Source organism: Microtus oregoni, unplaced genomic scaffold, assembly GCF_018167655.1.
Source record: "Microtus oregoni isolate MIOR12 unplaced genomic scaffold, Mior012 000007F_ref0000211, whole genome shotgun sequence".
Classification (NCBI taxonomy): Eukaryota; Metazoa; Chordata; class Mammalia; order Rodentia; family Cricetidae; genus Microtus; species Microtus oregoni.
This window is the reverse complement of record NW_024543066.1, coordinates 24,940,746-24,958,083: the sequence shown is the minus strand read 5'-3', so window position 1 is coordinate 24,958,083 and position 17,338 is coordinate 24,940,746.

Here is a 17,338-nt window from a genome sequence, read left to right as displayed (position 1 = left end):
TTTGGATTCACCTTCTTATTTAGCTTCTCTAGGAACATGAATTATAAGCTCAATGTCCTTTATTTATGGCTAGAAACCAAATATGAGTGAGTACATCCCATGTTCCTCTTTTTGGGTCTGGCTTACCTCACTCAGGATAGTGTTTTCTATTTCCATCCATTTGTATGCAAAATTCAAGAAGTCCTTGTTTTTTACTGCTGAGTAATACTCTAATATGTATATATTCCATACTTTCTTCATCCATTCTTCTGTTGAAGGGCATCTAGGTTGTTTCCAGGTTCTGGCTATTACAGACAATGCTGCCATGAACATAGTTGAGCATATACTTTTGTTGTATGATAGGGCCTCTCTTGGGTATATTCCCAAGAGTGGTATTGCTGGATCCAGTGGTAGGTTGATCCCAAATTTCCTGAGAAACCAAAACACTGCTTTCCAAAGTGGTTGCACAAGTTTGCATTCCCACCAGCAATGGGTGAGTGTACCCCTTTCTCCACACCCTCTCCAGCAAAGGCTATCATTGGTGTTTTTTATTTGGTATATTTTTTAAAAAGAAAGGAACAGACCTATGGGAGAAAGGAAGATGTAAGTATTTGGGAAACTGAGTATTCGATAGTCAGCATCTCTTCATACTGCCTTTGAAACACTTAAGAGAATATGAAATTATTTCAAAATTAATACATCTTTTAAAAAATAATCTAGGCGAGGTACTGTAAAACTTTAAGACAATTCAGAAACCATTGCTGAGCCCTCTCAACCTCTGTGCTCCCCCCCTTGGGAACCAAGGACCTAACAGATGCACATGCATGTACTGAAATGTTGGGAACTTTCCATTTCCCTGAGTCTTTGTGAATGTTCTCCAGAAACTGGGGCAAGATAACCTTTAAGATGTTGATTCAGTTCCTGATGTACATGCCAGGTGGGAGGCCTCCCGGAGAATTGATTTGACTCAGCCCCTGGAAAAGGGGTCAGAGTGACCCTCAGATGTTTCCTTTTATTTAGCAACCATTCTCCAGCCAATTATTGGCAATAGCCCTTTTAAATAAGCCAATCATAATAGTCAAAGAACAACCCCCCAGACACGTCCCTTGCTTCTTTGGCTTTTTCCTTTAAACATAGCCTGTACCAGCTATCTGGGGTCTTTCTGGCCTCTAATGCTGAAGGACCCTGTCATGACAGAATTAATAAAATCCTCATGCTTTTACATCAGCTGTGGTGTATGAGGTGGTCTCTTGGGACAACTCCTCCTCAGTGATTGGACTCTAGGATCCAACAGTACTATAAAGCTTGTATGCTGGTGGCCTTGTCAGAGCAGCAGCAGGTGGTACTTGAATTCATGAGTTCAATCCACCAGAAGGCAAGGCACTGATGGGGGACTCTCAATGAGACAGATTCAATCTTGTGGAGCCCAGAAAGGCCTTGAACTAACAGAGATCCCTCTGACTTCGCCTCCCAAGCCGTGGGATTAAAGGTGTGAGCCATCACTCCCTGGCCTCCAATGATTTAGCTCTGCACTCTGATCTTCAGCAAGCTTCATTTGTTAAAACACAAACAAAATATTGCTACAGATAGATAACATTAAAGAGTAGCGTCTTATATAGAAAGTGATCCCAAGCATGTAAAAAGATATCTACACCATCTCCCAAGTGACTTCTCTATGGTACAGGCAAGTTCTCATCTTTCTTGGCCTGCTTTGCTACCGTTTCCAAGGTCTTTCCATGAGAATGCTTTACTCTCCTAAGGGAAAAGCAGAGACTAAGCATGGAAACCTGGGGCTGCAGAGACAGCTCAGTAGTTAAGAGCACTAACTGTTCTGGCGGAGGACCCAGGTTTTTATCTCAGAACCCACATGGCAGCACACAACCATCTGTAACTACAGTTCCAGGAGATAGAATTCCTTCTTCTGGCCTCCACAGGCACCAGGAACATGTGTTGCTGAGACTCATGTAGGCAAAACTTCCAAACACAGGAAATGAAGGTTGTGGTGGTGGTGGTGGTGGTGGTGGTGGTGGCAGCGGTGGTGGTGATATTTTTTTAAATGGAAATAAATGTTGTATTAAATGTTGGCTATTTTACTCAATATTCCTTGGCACCTCTGTTTACTGTGGAACACTGACAGCTGTTCATGCGTCTTAACATGGTGAGCAGGGGCTTCCAGAGTATGCCCTCATCTGCTACCCTCTTCCGGTCTAGCTATACTGAAGCCCCTTTATGCCCACAAACCAGCTGATACATGGAGGCTGTCTTCAGTCCTGTGCCCTCCCTCACCATGTCTTCTCCTCGGGACTCAATTCAGAAGGTCTCCACCCAGTCACACTGCCACAAGAGCACACTCTGCCGTGAGTATTTCTCATGCTTTGACTGGTCCCACGCCCTTGTCAGTGAAGTCCTTGAGGACATGGATTCTATATTATTTTCTCTTCTGAAACATAGCAAGGCCTCAGTCTTTTAAAAGTAAGAATGTTCTCCTTATTTCTCTCTAGCTTACACACACACACACATACACACACACACACACACACACACAAACACCTACTCCCAACCCTAGTATGCTATACACAGAGAAATTTGCCCCGATCTAATCACATACTTCTCCAAAGTGTGAGTAGCTGCCTGGGGTAGAGAGATACAGAAGTCATAAGTTTCCAGAAACTTTAAAATGCCAAGATGGTTCCTGACCTACAGAATGTCCCTCTGTTTAAAATACAGAAAGAGGCCTCTCTGGTAAATCTTTAAGCCAGTTCCCCACAGTTGGAAAGCAACGGCCCATCTGTAAACCGAGAAGGGTGTGAAGCAGGGGTTTCTGTCTCCCTATTCCAAGAACCGCAGGTTTCCCCAAATTAGAAAAGAGAAAAGTCTGGTGTCAGGGCCTGTGAGGGTCCAACATAAATTCTCTGATTCCCTAACCCGGCAGGAACGGAATCGCGAGGAAAAGAACTGACACAGCTTACACCGTCATCATGGAAAAGGCCAGAATCCTCGTTTATTGTCCAAACATTTTATATACCCACACCAAATTGAGGGGGGGCGGGGGGGGGGGGGAGACATTACGCCATCACCTAGGCAACCAGGTGCCTGGGTCAGGTAGGCCCTGAATTAGCATCTCTATAAGACACCTTCCAAATTACAAAAGGAAGGAAGCACCAAACATCTGAACTCCTAAGTCATCAGCTTCAGTCAAACATCTCTTCTCAGGTAATCCACATCTTAACAAAAGAAGCGAGGAGCAGTCATCCTGGCTTTTGTTAGGGGCAGAGGCAGCTTGTCTGCAGAGCTACGTGATCAGCTCGGACCGGGGTAATGGCTTTTGTGCCATATCAAAATATGGGCCCACAGTCTGGAAAGCATGATGTAAGATTTCCCAGCTATGATGTGTGGTTTCCACCACAGGAAACCTTCACAGGCTCGAGTCCTTCCTACAACAGGGCTGGGAACCATGACTGAAAGACGTTTTGGAAGCCAAACCTCTAGGGCCAATGCTTTAGTGAGCTGGGCTTCAGGTTTTACAGATCACAGGTTTGCTCCCTTGATAGCAGAAAACACTGTAAACACAATGAACTGACTTCTGTCCGCACCTCAGACTGTTCCTATCAGTGTCTCTATTACGTTGTCTATTCCAGTACCAAACACACACACACAACAATGGAAAAGTACAAAAAAAAAATGACATCTGAGTGAATACATAGATCTATTTCTTTTTTAATTCAGTGTATGGTATCAGTATAATTATCACAGTCAGGGGAGGGATGTTCTTCAGAGATCTTGATCCAAGCTGATGGCGACTGTCTTTGATCTTGGTTTATAAAAAAATCAGGTATCCCCAGCTTAGGCACACCTACCTACCCCCTCTGATGGCTGAGGCTACTCCCTCACCAACAACTTCTCTTTTGCCTACTGTATTCTTTAGGTCTTATAAGACATGATGGAAAAGGGGACATTAAGACCTAGGCACACCATGGTCAGATATTTGACACCATGGGTCAAATCCCAGCAGCCACACTAGCTAGCCTTAGAGGCTGGGTGGTAGTGGTGCACGACTTTAATCCCAGCACTAGAGAGGAATATAAAATGGGAGCAGCAAGGTCTCAGACTCAGTCTCATTCTGAGGATTCGTGGAGGCAGGATAGCCATTTAGGTTTGAGGTAGAGGTAAGAGCCAGTGTCTTTGCTTTGTTTGTTTTTTGTTTGTTTGTTTTGTTTTTTGAGACAGGATTACTCTGTAGCTTTGAAGCCTGTCCTGGAGCTAGCTCTTGTAGACCAGGCTGACCTCAAACTCACAGAGGTCTGCCTGCCTCTACCTCCTGGGGGCTGGGATTAAAGGCATGTACCACCATTGCCTGGCTGCTTTGCTTTTTTGATCTTCAGGTTGAACCCCAGTATCTATCTCTGGGTTTTTAATATTAGTGCTACACCTGTGTCCACAGGAGTGACACCCCTTCATTCTCCAACAAGTCAAAGATGGGATGGATGTTGGTTCTGGGCCTGAGTACTTGCAGGGTTGGTTAGCCTGCTAGCTCTTATGGGATGGGGTTTTAATAGCAACATGATGCTACAAAGAAGACGGTCTGAGATGTCACTCTTACAAGGCTAATATTGCATGCACTCCACAGGCAGAATCTTTACTGCATGCCAGTGAATTGATTGCTCTGAATTCTCACCATGATCCTTGAATGTCACCAGTTCTATTCCCAAGTAGAAGCAGGCTCCAACATTCCCCACCATTGCACCTTCACGTCTGTGGCTCGAGGAGACCCTGTGCATACCCCCAACATGCTGAACTGTTCAGAGCCAAGATTTTTGAATTCCTCGATGACAGGGACTCCTGTACCTCCATCATTCAGGACCGTGTGACATATACAAAATATTCAGCACAGATTTGCTCAGCAAATCCGTTTCTCTCCTTCTGGGGTTCCTTGCTGGAAAGTTTACACAGAGAAAAGTTAGACACAGAAAAGAATTGTCTCTCAGAGGTCTAAGCTCCATAGAGAGGAACTGATGGCTGCTTAGTTAATGGCTGTATCCTAGAACAGTGTGGAACACAGTGGTTAATAACACAGGCTGAATCTGCCCATTTAAAAGCCTGCTTCTCCATCCTTTCTGTTTCATCTCATCTTCCTAGCAGTCTGACCTCAGATTACTCCTCCCAGCATTCCCCTCTTACTATTGCACCTCACTAGCGGTGACTGAGCTTGCATTCTTCCATTCTGACATAACGTATCATCAACTTTATAAGGGAAAGTTTTATTCGGGCTTAGGGTTTGGACTGGCAATACAAGGCAGTGAGTTGTGGTTATGCCACGGTGGCTGGGAAATGAAGAGAGAAGGGATCGGGGCTCTGATGGCCACTCAAGGACACTCCCCTTGCAATCGATCATCCTTCCATTGAGCCTGACAATGCCATATTCTGAGGGACAAGCCTTTGATGTGTTAGGTCGTTAGGGAACAAAAACATCCAAAATCTAGCATGGCTTCCTGCCTGCTTGCATTCCTCCTGGAACTGTGTGCCCTGCTCTCCATATTTCCACATTGACCGGCACATGTCTGCCCTTCCCTCCTCACTCTGTTTTCCCTTATTCTCCTTCTCCTCCTCCACCTGCTCCTCCCCATTCTCCTTTCACTTCTTTGAGATATGTAAAAAGAAGGATAAACTACCCAGTCATAGTGAGTCAGACCTGTAAAGTCAGCACTTAGGAGGTTGGGGCAGGGGGGTTAACATGAGTTTGGGTCCAGCCTGGGCTACGTAGTGAGTTCCAAGCCAATTCAGATGCTATCTGAAAAAAAAAAAGCATTTGGAAAAAAAATATAAATTATATCCTCATGGTCATTGTTCTAGCATTTCAACTTACAAATTAAGATAATTCTGCTATGATTCTAACTGAATCCTTTCTTTTATATAACTGTTTACAGATTTTGTTTTCTTAATTTTTTTGAGACAGAGTTTTTCTGTGTTGCCTTGATTGGCCTGACAGTTACCATGCAGCCCAAACTGAAGACAAACTCACAGAAATCTGCCGCCCTTGGCTTCCTGAGCGCTGAGTTGACAGCCAGATGCCAGAGGTCCAGGTACTTAGGTTTTAACTTCCCTCCCTCACTGTTGTAGACTATCCAACTATGTGACCACAGATAAATTCATTTTCCTAGTTGACGTGTAGGTGCGTTTGTAATCTTGCTTTTGCAGACACCATCCCTGTGGACATTTTTGTTGGCCTTTTCATAGCAGTGAAAGGGGATTCCGGTTAACGAATGGGGAGAAAGCTCAAGTCTACAAAGACACCAACCGACAGAGCCCGCGCCCCAGCTGCCCGCTCAGACGTCTACCGGAGAAGAGCGGCAGCCGCACCAGGCAAGCCGAGCACGTGAAGCAATGCTAACTGGAGCAACCATCTTTCCAGAGCTCTGTCAGACCTGCCGTAGTAATGGCACCAAGCTGATGCGAGATGAGTGGTCTCTAGGAAGCTGACTGCTCAAGTATGAGTGAGAAGAGAAGGCAACTTTCGCTCCAGTGCACTTAATGACGGACCTGGGAACTTTATGTTAAAAATCGTTCTTTACACAGTCTGGAAACCATGAGGAGCTGTATGGCCTACTCTTCCCTGGTCTCTCGTGTATGGACTGAATCTTGATGGAAGAGCTCTTGCCTCACGTGCACAAGGTACCACTGAAAGCACTCAAGTCTTGCTTTCTTTGCTTCAAGAATTGATATTTCTGTTTTCTTGCCTCATTTTGCCTGTTGTCTCCAAAATCACTACTTTGATGGATTTGACTAATCTATATTTTTCTATTTTCAACGTGATATTCTTAAAAATCCACATGTGGAAAAGTGGGGGAAATCTCAATAAAAATATGGTAATTTTCCTAGTTGGCTGTCTGTCGCTGTGATAAACACCATGACCAACAGCAGCCCGGGAGAAGAGGGCTCACTGCCTTTATGCTTCCGAGTACAGTCCACCTTTGAAAGAACCAGGCAGCAATCCCTCCAGGAAGAAACCTGGAGGCAGGAACCATGCAGGGATGCTGCCTACTTGCTGGCTTCCTCCGATAACTCCGGGCTGCGTCAAGCTGACAACTGAGGCTAACTAGCAGAATAATGTAAATGAGTAGTCTTGTTATTCCCCACTAACTAATATATTAGAAATCATTTAAAGCTCAGTAAGAAAAAAGTACTATAAGGCTAGAGAGATAGTTCAGGCATTAAGTGTATTGGTTGCTCTTCCAGAGGACCCGAGTTCAGTTTACAGCACTCAGCAGCTCACAGCTGTCTATAACTACAGTTCCAAGGGGTCTAACTCCCCGGCCTTCCTAGGCACTAGGACACACATGTTGTAATATACATGTAGGCAAAACACCCATACACATAAAATAATAAAGAGAAATTTAAAAATACTAATTATAATCTAATTTCCTACTAAGAATGTTGATTTTGGATGGGAGGAAGCTCTTCCCACCCCACTCCCACCTTTTAAGCAAAGAATTTTGTTATTGCTGTTATGTTTTGAGACAGGGTTTCTATTTGTAGCCTTGGCAGTCCTGGAACTCCCTCTGTAGATCAGCTGGCCTCAAACTCAGAGATCTGCCTGCCTCTGCCTCCTGAGAACTGGGATTAATGGTCACCTTGGGGCCAAGTAAAGATATATTGATGACACAAAATTTCAAAAGCCATATTAGTTCTTTCAACATATGGATTATTTGCATCTTAAAGCCTGAATTACATGCTGTTTTCTATTCAGTTGCATTACAGAATATTTGTACACCATGTGAAGATGTGTTGCTATGATTGGTTTCATAAAGTGTTGAGTGGCCAATAGCTGGACAGGAGAAAATAGGCAGGACTTCCTGGGAGAAAGAGGAAGAGAAGGGAGAATCTAGGTGCACAGATGTCGGAAGCAGACTCAGGAGCAGAACATGCAGAACGGAGGTGAGGTAATGAGCCATGCGGCAGAGTGTAGATTAACAGAAGCAGATTGATTTAAGTTATAAGAGCTAGTGATAAGGCCAAGCCTTCATAATTAATAGTAGCTCTCTGTGTTGATATTTGTGGGCTGGTGGTCCCAACAAGAAGGCTTACAATTGGTAGTGCTGTGGTTGTTCTAACATTTTATAATCTTTGATTCTACAGATCACAGAACTATCCACAGTAATTTGAGCACCATCTAGTTGGTATTCTGGCTACCTTCCTGATTTGGAAGGATGGTGATTAAGTGCTTTCTGGTGGTCCCTGCAGATGCCCATCCCTCCCTATCTGTGGTGGATGAAGTAACAGCTTACATAAAATCTTCTACCCACCCACACAACTTCAACATGGCTCACCGAGCTCTTCTAAATCCTCCTTGCTTAAACTGCAAAAGCAGGATGCTTTATTGTTTTCAAAGCCTGAACAATGCTGGGTAGACAGGAGTAGACTGCTCCAGTGTGCTTGGCTCCTACATACAGCACAGTGACCTCCCATTCAGCCAGCAGGACAAAGGCTTCGTTTCTCATGACAGTCAGATCTCTTGCAACAATTAAGTACAATCATAACTTCTCCATTTTCCATAACTGAACTTCATTTTCCTTTGATCTCTATCTAGCCTTTATCTACGTACAACCCCTCACCTCCTTTTTTGATTATTTTTTTTTAAAGATTTATTTATTTCTTATGTATACAACATTCTGCCTCCATGTATGCCCACATGCCAGAAGAGGGCGCCAGATCTCATTACAGATGGTTGTGAGCCACCATGTGGTTGCTGGGAATTGAACTCAGGACCTCTGGAAGAGCAGCCAGTGCTCTTAACCACTGAGCCATCTCTCCAGCCCCTTTTTTGATTATTTTTAATCGTCTCTGCTTTCCCAGGATGTTAGTCGCTAAGCAGTATATACAAGTCTAACTAAAGAGAGAAGCCAATGACAACAGCTTTATATGATTAGCAAGATTATTTTGATAGTATCAAGCTAAGAATGATTCTCAAGCATTCAGTGCCCATTAAAACCAGTGAGAAATTAATGCCTGCTCTTGGGTTCTTAAATTAAGTGGGAAATTTTTTGAGGGCTTAGTGTATGATGATTATTACACAGTATTATGGGACTGATTGAGAAAATTCTGGAAGTTGTATGTTTTCTGCTGTGGTACAGCAATCCTTCTTCCATTTCCAGAGCTGATTAGCTTCACTAAACATTTTATGAGTAAAGGAAAGAAGAGACAAAGACAATGAGGGAGGGAGGGAGGGAGGGAGGGAGGGAGGGAAGGAGGGAGGGAGGGAAGGAGGGAGGAAGAAAGGATAAGATTCAAGCAAACTGAGCCCTGAGCCTCTGGGCATCAAGAGCTGCTCTAAAGCATGCACAAGTGTGAGCATACACACAAACGCTCATGTGAGTGTGCATGTGTTGGTATTTGCATGTGCGTGTGCATACACACACACACACACACACACACCACCTTTCGACCAATAATGTAAAGCAATGTCTTGGTAAACTAGTGAGGATAATGGATTTTACTTTTTTTCCATTTTATGTGTAGAGTACTGATTACTTAAAAAAACATTTTCAGATATTTGCATTTCATAGACAAAGCTGTTAAAAGAGTTAAGCACGTCTATGTTCACATGTTTCTTGTTTTATTTTGTTTTTGTCCTTTTGGATTTTTCTTTCTTTTTTTTTTCTTTTCTTACTTTATTTTTTTTTTTTTTTTTTTTTTTTGGTTTTTCGAGACAGGGTTTCTCTGTGTAACAGCTCTAGTTGTCCTGGAACTAGCTCTTGTAGGCCAGGCTTGTACTCAAACTCACAGAGATCTGCCTGCCTCTGCCTCTTGAGTGCTGGGATTAAAAGCGTGTGCTACCACTGCCAGGCCCTGTTTCAATTTTTTTTTTTTTTTTTTTTTTTTGGATTTTTCGAGACAGGGTTTCTCCGTAGCTTTTTGGTTCCTGTCCTGGAACTAGCTCTGTAGACCAGGCTGGCCTCGAACCCACAGAGATCCACCGGAAATTAATACAAACTGACACAAAGAAAAGAAAAGAAAATTTGTAACCTGTAAAAATGTTCATCTAGCAAAGGACATACACACCCAAAGTAAAATGTAAAATTAAGACAAAGAATCCAGGAGCTGGGGAGATGGTTTTGTCAATAAAGTGCATGCCATGCAAGCTTTGGACCTGAGTTCAGATCCCCAGCACCTACATAAAAATCTGTTGGTGGCACATGTCTTTAATCCCTGTGGTGGGGAGGCAAAGACAGGAGAATCTCTGAGGCTTGCTACCCAAGTCAGTAAGCTCCAAATTCAGTGAGAGCTGCTGTATTCAAAAATAATGCGGAGCCAGGCATGGTGGCATGTGCCTGTGATCCCATTCCAAAGGCAAACATAGGCGGAACACTATGAATTCAAAGCCAGCATGGTCTGAGTAGTCAAGGCTACACAGTAAGACCTTGTCTTGATGGTGGTGGTGCTGATGATGAAGAACAAGAAGAAGAAAAAGTAGGAGAAGGAGGAGAAGAAGGTGGAACATGGCTGGAAAAACATCAACCTCTGGCTTTAATGTGCACATGTACACATATGCACGCACTCTCCCAAGCACACATACGTACATACACCTAAGACAAATAATTCAACGGCAACAAATTGCTCTCCCACTCCCCCCGCCCTCCTTGGGAATTCACGAAGACCACATGTGAGGTATACTAGCCACACAGTTGAATCAAATCTATGCAATTTGTGCTTAGCTAAACTCGGGTGTGGCTTTCCACGGTCACTCTGGTCAGCCCCATAAAGCAGCTGCGGCTGCACTATTTGTCTGGCTGATGATTTGACTTGGTAAAGCTGAAACTTCTAGTGTTTTCAGAGTTAATGTTGCTAGCCCCTTAGCAAAGGGAGTTATAGTCACTCTCGGTTCTGTAGGTTTTCTGTTTTGTTTTGTTTTCCTAGAAGCAGAAACAGACTTGATACTGAACTCTAAGGAGAGAAAGAACCTTGAATTTGCGGCCAGTACTCGATGAGGCGATTACTCAAACATGTGAACCCGCCGTTGTCTCCGCCAAAGCCCTAGTTTCTTGATTTAAACTGACTCATCCCACACTTACATGATATTTAAGGTAAAGAGGATCTGTATCCTACTTAAAACCACGAAAATTGTAGGTTTTACTTTTGTTCCTAGATCTGCCATTGATTCAGGTTCCTTCTAATAATAATCTTGCATCTGAGAACTAGGTTTCTGACTGCCCATATTTTAATTCTCCTCTGCTTATCATTTAAAACATCAATTATCTGACTTCATCCTATTTTCCTACTTGTGGACAGGAAGCCTGTTATTTGTTAATGAGGAGCTAAGTGTATTCCGACAGCCCACTGGAGAAACTGGACCAAATACCGGCAGGGGAACATCAGTTGGGGAAAAATGTACTCAGATCTGGAAAATGACTCAGTGTCTAGGAACTCACTGCATTTAACTTACAAAGTATGTTCCAAATGAGCAAGCTGAAAATTCTTCAAGAGAATCAACAACATAAAAATGCCTAGAGCTGTCAAGCAAGGGATTACTTATTAAAAATTCCATTCAGTTGCAATGATATCAGCTTCTGGAGCATCTGTGGAACAAACTGACCATTGTTCAGACTAAAATCTGTCAATCACTGAACGTATTCCAAATTATTCCGAGAACTGTCAACATCCCCACGCCTGTATGGGCTCCCCTTTACGTCTTGTGGTTGCGTGTTAGCCACCGATGAAAGCTGCGTGGTGATTAAACCAAAGAGGGAACAACACAAACATTTTCATAGGAGCAAAATAGAAGGCACATTCCAACATGGCTACAGGTGCATCTGAGAGATGTTCCATCAAATAAATAACCTGGAGCTGGCTACAGTGATATGCATCTATTCCCAGCACTCAGGAGGATGAGGCAGGAGGATTGAGAGAGGTCAAGACTGCAAATCAAGCATCTGTCTCAAAAATTAAGATATTCAAGAAATCAACCTAATAACTAAAATCCTTATTAGCCTAATAATTAACATCAAACTTCTCCCTTCTTCTGAAAAAAAAAAAACGGTGGAAGGATGGGATGATAAACACACAGAGTCTGATGACCTTGCAAATACTGCAGTGTGGTGATTCGGTAGAGGCTACTGAGGTCTTACCCGGAGAAGAGGATGCTTCCCATTGACACTTGAGTGAAAGGCAGAGCCAGGACTGAGGCTCTAGATATTAGTAAGGATGCTATGTCTCCTAGAAATGTTACTAAGTAGCCATCATACATAAACTCTAAAAACACAGGCATGGTTTAAAAAAAAACTCACCTGAAGAATGCATCAAAAAATTGATTTTCTCTCTTTTTCCACCTCCTGGAAATGAACTGACCTAAGACTCCTGACGTCAAGGATACCCAGCAATGCATTTCCTCCAGATAAAGGTCATGTTACATGGAGTGAGGTGGACAGTACTGGTCTGCTGAGTTCTAGCTGTTGAACACACGCTTTTGACATCATCCTCAGTGAGAATCCCCAGCAAACCACTGAGCCTCTGGGGCATCCCTTATTCTTCTTCCTAAGTCAGAGAATTTGGCCTGAAGTTGTGGATGCCTACCTGCCATATTTACATCTTCCGGTACTTCTGTCTTCTCTCCTTGTCTAAAAGATGGGCCCTGGAGGTGGTCGGGTCTCAATTCTGTTTCAACAAGAGAGGCAATGATTCTCCAGGCTCATTCATATCCCACTCTGCTTATACTTGTCTTTCTGGACATTTGCACAGCTGGGAATGGCTGCCTGGATCACAGGACCTCTCCTGACCTTCAGGATCAACATATCCCAACACAATTGCTCTCAGAGGGCTCGTAGTCTCTGGGGCCACTTTACCAAGACCAGTTCTACCCCCCAATGTAGATTGTATTGCTTTGGCAGAGTTCTGAGAGGGAGGACCAAGCTTAGGTCCCAAGTACCCTTCTAGAGTCAGAGTGCTCCAACGGGACACAAAGAACTCACTCTGTGACTGTGTGTCTCACCTGTATAGCTAACTACTTTGTTGGGGAAAGCAGTGGTGGCAGTGACCCAATATAGAGAAGGCTATGATTAGATGCTATCTCTGTCCATCAGCAGGGAAGCATGGGAAGCTTGAATATAAATAACCAAGCTGTCTCCCAGGGTTTAACCATGGCTGAGTCTTTGATTATTATCTATAATTATTATTGTAAGCTCACCCGAGGAAGTGCAGAATAAGGGTATAAAGTAATGTCTCACCAGAGCAGAGGGTTGAGAAACAATGTTGCTAAGGTGTGATATATATTAAAAACATCATCATTAAGAAAAAAAAGAATGCTACTTCTGAGCACTGTTATAGCATTGCACAGCTTACAAATACAGTCATCAGTCATATCAATCCAATCGCGTACATGAGAATATATGACTACTAGTGATCTCATGTTATAGAAGAAACTAGATATAAAACTCCAGACAACTTAGTTTCCTTTCTTCTGTCCATCCGCCAGTTCTCAAAACCACTCAGAGGTTTAATATTGCTTATAAATGCTTGGCTGATAGCTCTGACTTGTTACTAGCTAACTCTTACATGTAAATTAACTCATATTTCTTGTTTTTTTTGTTTTTTTTTTTTTTGATTTTCGAGACAGAGTTTCTCTGTGGCTTTGGAGCCTGTCCTGGAACTAGCTCTGTAGACCAGGCTGGTCTCGAACTCACAGAGATCCGCCTGCCTCTGCCTCCCAAGTGCTGGGATTAAAGGCGTGCTCCACCACCGCCCGGCTTAACTCATATTTCTTAACTATGCGTAGCCATGTGGTTCATGGCTCATTGCCTCATTTTCTACATGTTCTGTTTCCTAGGCGCTGACTTAAGTCTCTTTCTCTCTCTCTCCCCCTCCCTCCCTCCTCTTCATCCCAGTATCCTCAGTTTTATTATCCTGCCTAAACTTATCCTGCCTTGATCTAGGCCAATCAGCTTCTTTGCTAACCAATAAGAGTAATACATATTCTAGGAGTAGAGGAGGATTATTCCACAGCATTCTATCCATTATTTAGTCTCATTCTTTAAACTATATATCCTTAAAAGGCTGAGCTTAGGACTGGGGATATGGCTCAGTGGCTAGAGAGCTTGCTGTGCCAGAACGAAGGCCTGAGTTCAGATCCTCAGAGCTCATGTAAAAAGCTGAGCATGTAGGTGTGGGCCTGCACCCCAGAACCGGGACAGAGATAGAGAACTCTGGGCCTCACTGGCCAACCAGTCTCCCTGAAATGACAGAATCCAGGCTCAATAAGAGATCATATCTCCAAAAATAAGGTGGAGTGTGATCAAAGAAAACACATGACACAGCACAGACACACACACATGCACACACACAAGTGCAGATATGCACATAAGTTTACACTACACTACACAAACACACACATACTCACACATGTGCAGATAGGCACATAAATATACACTACACCACAAACGCATGCACACACACACAAGTGCAGATATGCACATAAGTATACACTACACCACACACATCACAAACACAAATGCACACACAAGTACAGATGTGCACATAAGCATACACTACACTATACACACATGCACACACACACACACACAATATTGTAGCTTTCACGGGTTTAAACCACACCTCAACATGCTGGCATCAAATGGATTACATGGGTTTATCAAAAAGGAACACATCAAGACAATAAAAAAATTTCATGTGATAAGTCATACTGTGAAAAATAAATGCTTATCGCCTCTCTACTGATAACCAATTACCAAACCAGAAAGCTAGCACAAAACTTAAAGCTGCAGTTTAGGCATCATCATAAATCTGAATTGATGACTGCTCCAGGTACCACACCATCCAACACTGTAGGCAACACTAAAATACTTCCATAGCAACTGTCACCAAGGACATAGAAGGATGCTGAAAATATAAAAGAGGATAAAGGAGCTATAAACTAGAGACAAACAAGATTGCTTCCCTGGTAAAATGAATCCCACTGTTCAATTTCAATAAATATTGAACCACTTGAAGTGACTGTAAGCAGCTGTTTCAGTGTCAGACCCATCTTTCTGATATATACTTTTTTAAGGAAAAAAAAAAGATCACCCAGAGATCAGCAAACACGCATAACTCTTGATGCACATACCAGGGAGAAAACTCATGTTATCATCTGTAGATTGGCCATGAGTCAGAAAAGGGAGGCGGGAGTCCCAACCCAGCCATTTACTAAGTGTTAGCAGAGACACAAAAGGGAACCCAGAATTGCTGCTTTTCTTGGACTGTGTGGGGGAGGATAAATAAGCTACTTGTGACAATTGTCAAAGGAGAGATAATGCTGTACCTGCTAAATTTTAGAATACTTCTGGAAAATTTGTGGAATGAATTGTATACCCCAAGAGCATCAGTTGAAATTCTAATCCTACATCTTGCAATATTTCCCCATGCATACTGGTCAGGGAGGCCCAAGAGACTCCCCGAAACAACATAGGCTCTTGGTCGCCATCTATAACTAGAGATGAGACATCACATTTTGCAGAATATACAATGAATTTTGACTACAAGAGAAATCAAACTGGAAGTGGCCGGATAACTTGTTCACTGTTAGCTAGCTTTCACGGTGCTGGAAGATGCTATGCAGGGCCATGGGGGGAAAAAGACGTCAGTGGTCTTTCTCAGTCCTTGACTCAGAATGCTACAATACCAACATGCCTGGCAAGATGTTACCACTGTTGCAATTGAAGCATGAAGATTATACAGGTAACCAATCACTTTCTGGTTGGATTTGAGGGTGCTCAGCCAGAGGGAATTCATGCCTGGTACTGTAAACCTGGCCAAAACCCCTTGGCTCCAGGGGTGTTGTAAGGAATCTACTACTGTTGTTTTGTTACATGGACAAGTTGTCAAACTGACTTCTAAGTATTTGTTCTTTATTTATAGATTAGTATTGCTCTCAATACTAACTGAAAAACCGCTTTCTACAGTGGGCAATAGAATAGAAGTCCATAACAAGTCAACATTCTGAGAATAACTATTGAGTTGTTAGCTCTAAACGGGACATCTGCAACATCACTGCCTCACACACTTTGAAAGGCTCAGGGAATGTGGTAGGACAGGAGGTGGAAAGAAGGCAAGAGCTGGACGACGGGGAGGAGTGCTGTAATATGCTGTCTTCTGGACATTGTATGCCCATTACATGGCTGACCTCACTGCAGCTGTGGGTACCTGCATGAGACCGGCACAAGCTCAAGGCAAGGAGATCAGTTAACATTGCAACAGTCCCCTCATATTTAACTCAGTGGGCTACACAAATCAAAGGGCGTGCAGAACCCTGGGAGGAGGATGAAGATGTGTTGAGGGATGTTCTAAAGGTGGAGAGAGTTGAGGGCGAGTATGATCAAGATACATCTTGTGCGAATATAACATTGTCAAAGAATAAAGAAAAGCTATTCTAAGAAATAGTCGTCATGGGTATAATGAAGTTGAAATCAGGTGATCCTTATGTAACAATATCGTGTGAAAACGGACACACCAGTCTGCTTAGGGCAGAGCCAGAGGCTGGAGTGCAACACCTCTAAGCCAAGCCAAGGGACAACACAGACTCCATTAATAAAGGCAAGAGGGGTCCTGCACCTTAAATTCAAACTTTGAACCTCCAGAAAGGTGAGAGAATAAACATCTGCTGTTTCAAGCTACCCTGTTTGGGTACTTTGTAACCAGCCCTAGGAACCTGGTTTATATAGAGATTCTTTCCTGCTAAGGGGAGCAAGCCAGGCTTCCAGTAAGAAGTGACATATAAATGAAACCTTGAAAACCTTGTACCATCTGGTAGAGCATGCTGAACCTGTCTGTGGTCGTAGCTATTCGGAAAGCTAAGACAAGAAATCACTTAAGCTCCCGAGTTCCAGGGTAGTCTGGGTAACATAATGAGCGGCCATCTGTGCTGGCTAAATTTATGTCAACTTGACACAAGCTAGAGTTATCGGAGAGGATGGAGCCTCAGTAAAAAAGAAAATGCCTCTATAAGATCCAGCTGTAGGGCATTTTCTTAATTAGTGATTGATGTGAGAGGGCCCAGCCCGTTGTGGGTGGGATCATCCCTGAGATGGCGGTCCTGGGTTCTATAAATAGGCTGAGCAAGTTATGATCAGCAAGACAGTACGCAGACCCCTTCATGGTCTCTGCATCAGCTCCTGTCTCCAGGTGCTCATCCTGGCTGAGTTCCTGTCATGACTTCCTTCAGCAATGGACTATGGATGTGTAAGGATAAGCCAAATAAACCCTTTCTTCCCCAACTTGCTTTCAGTCATGGTGTTTCATCATAGCAATAGTTGTGCCTGAAGAGTCCAAAGATAAGAATATAGAAATGCAGATTCCAGAAATAAGAATAAAGAAACAA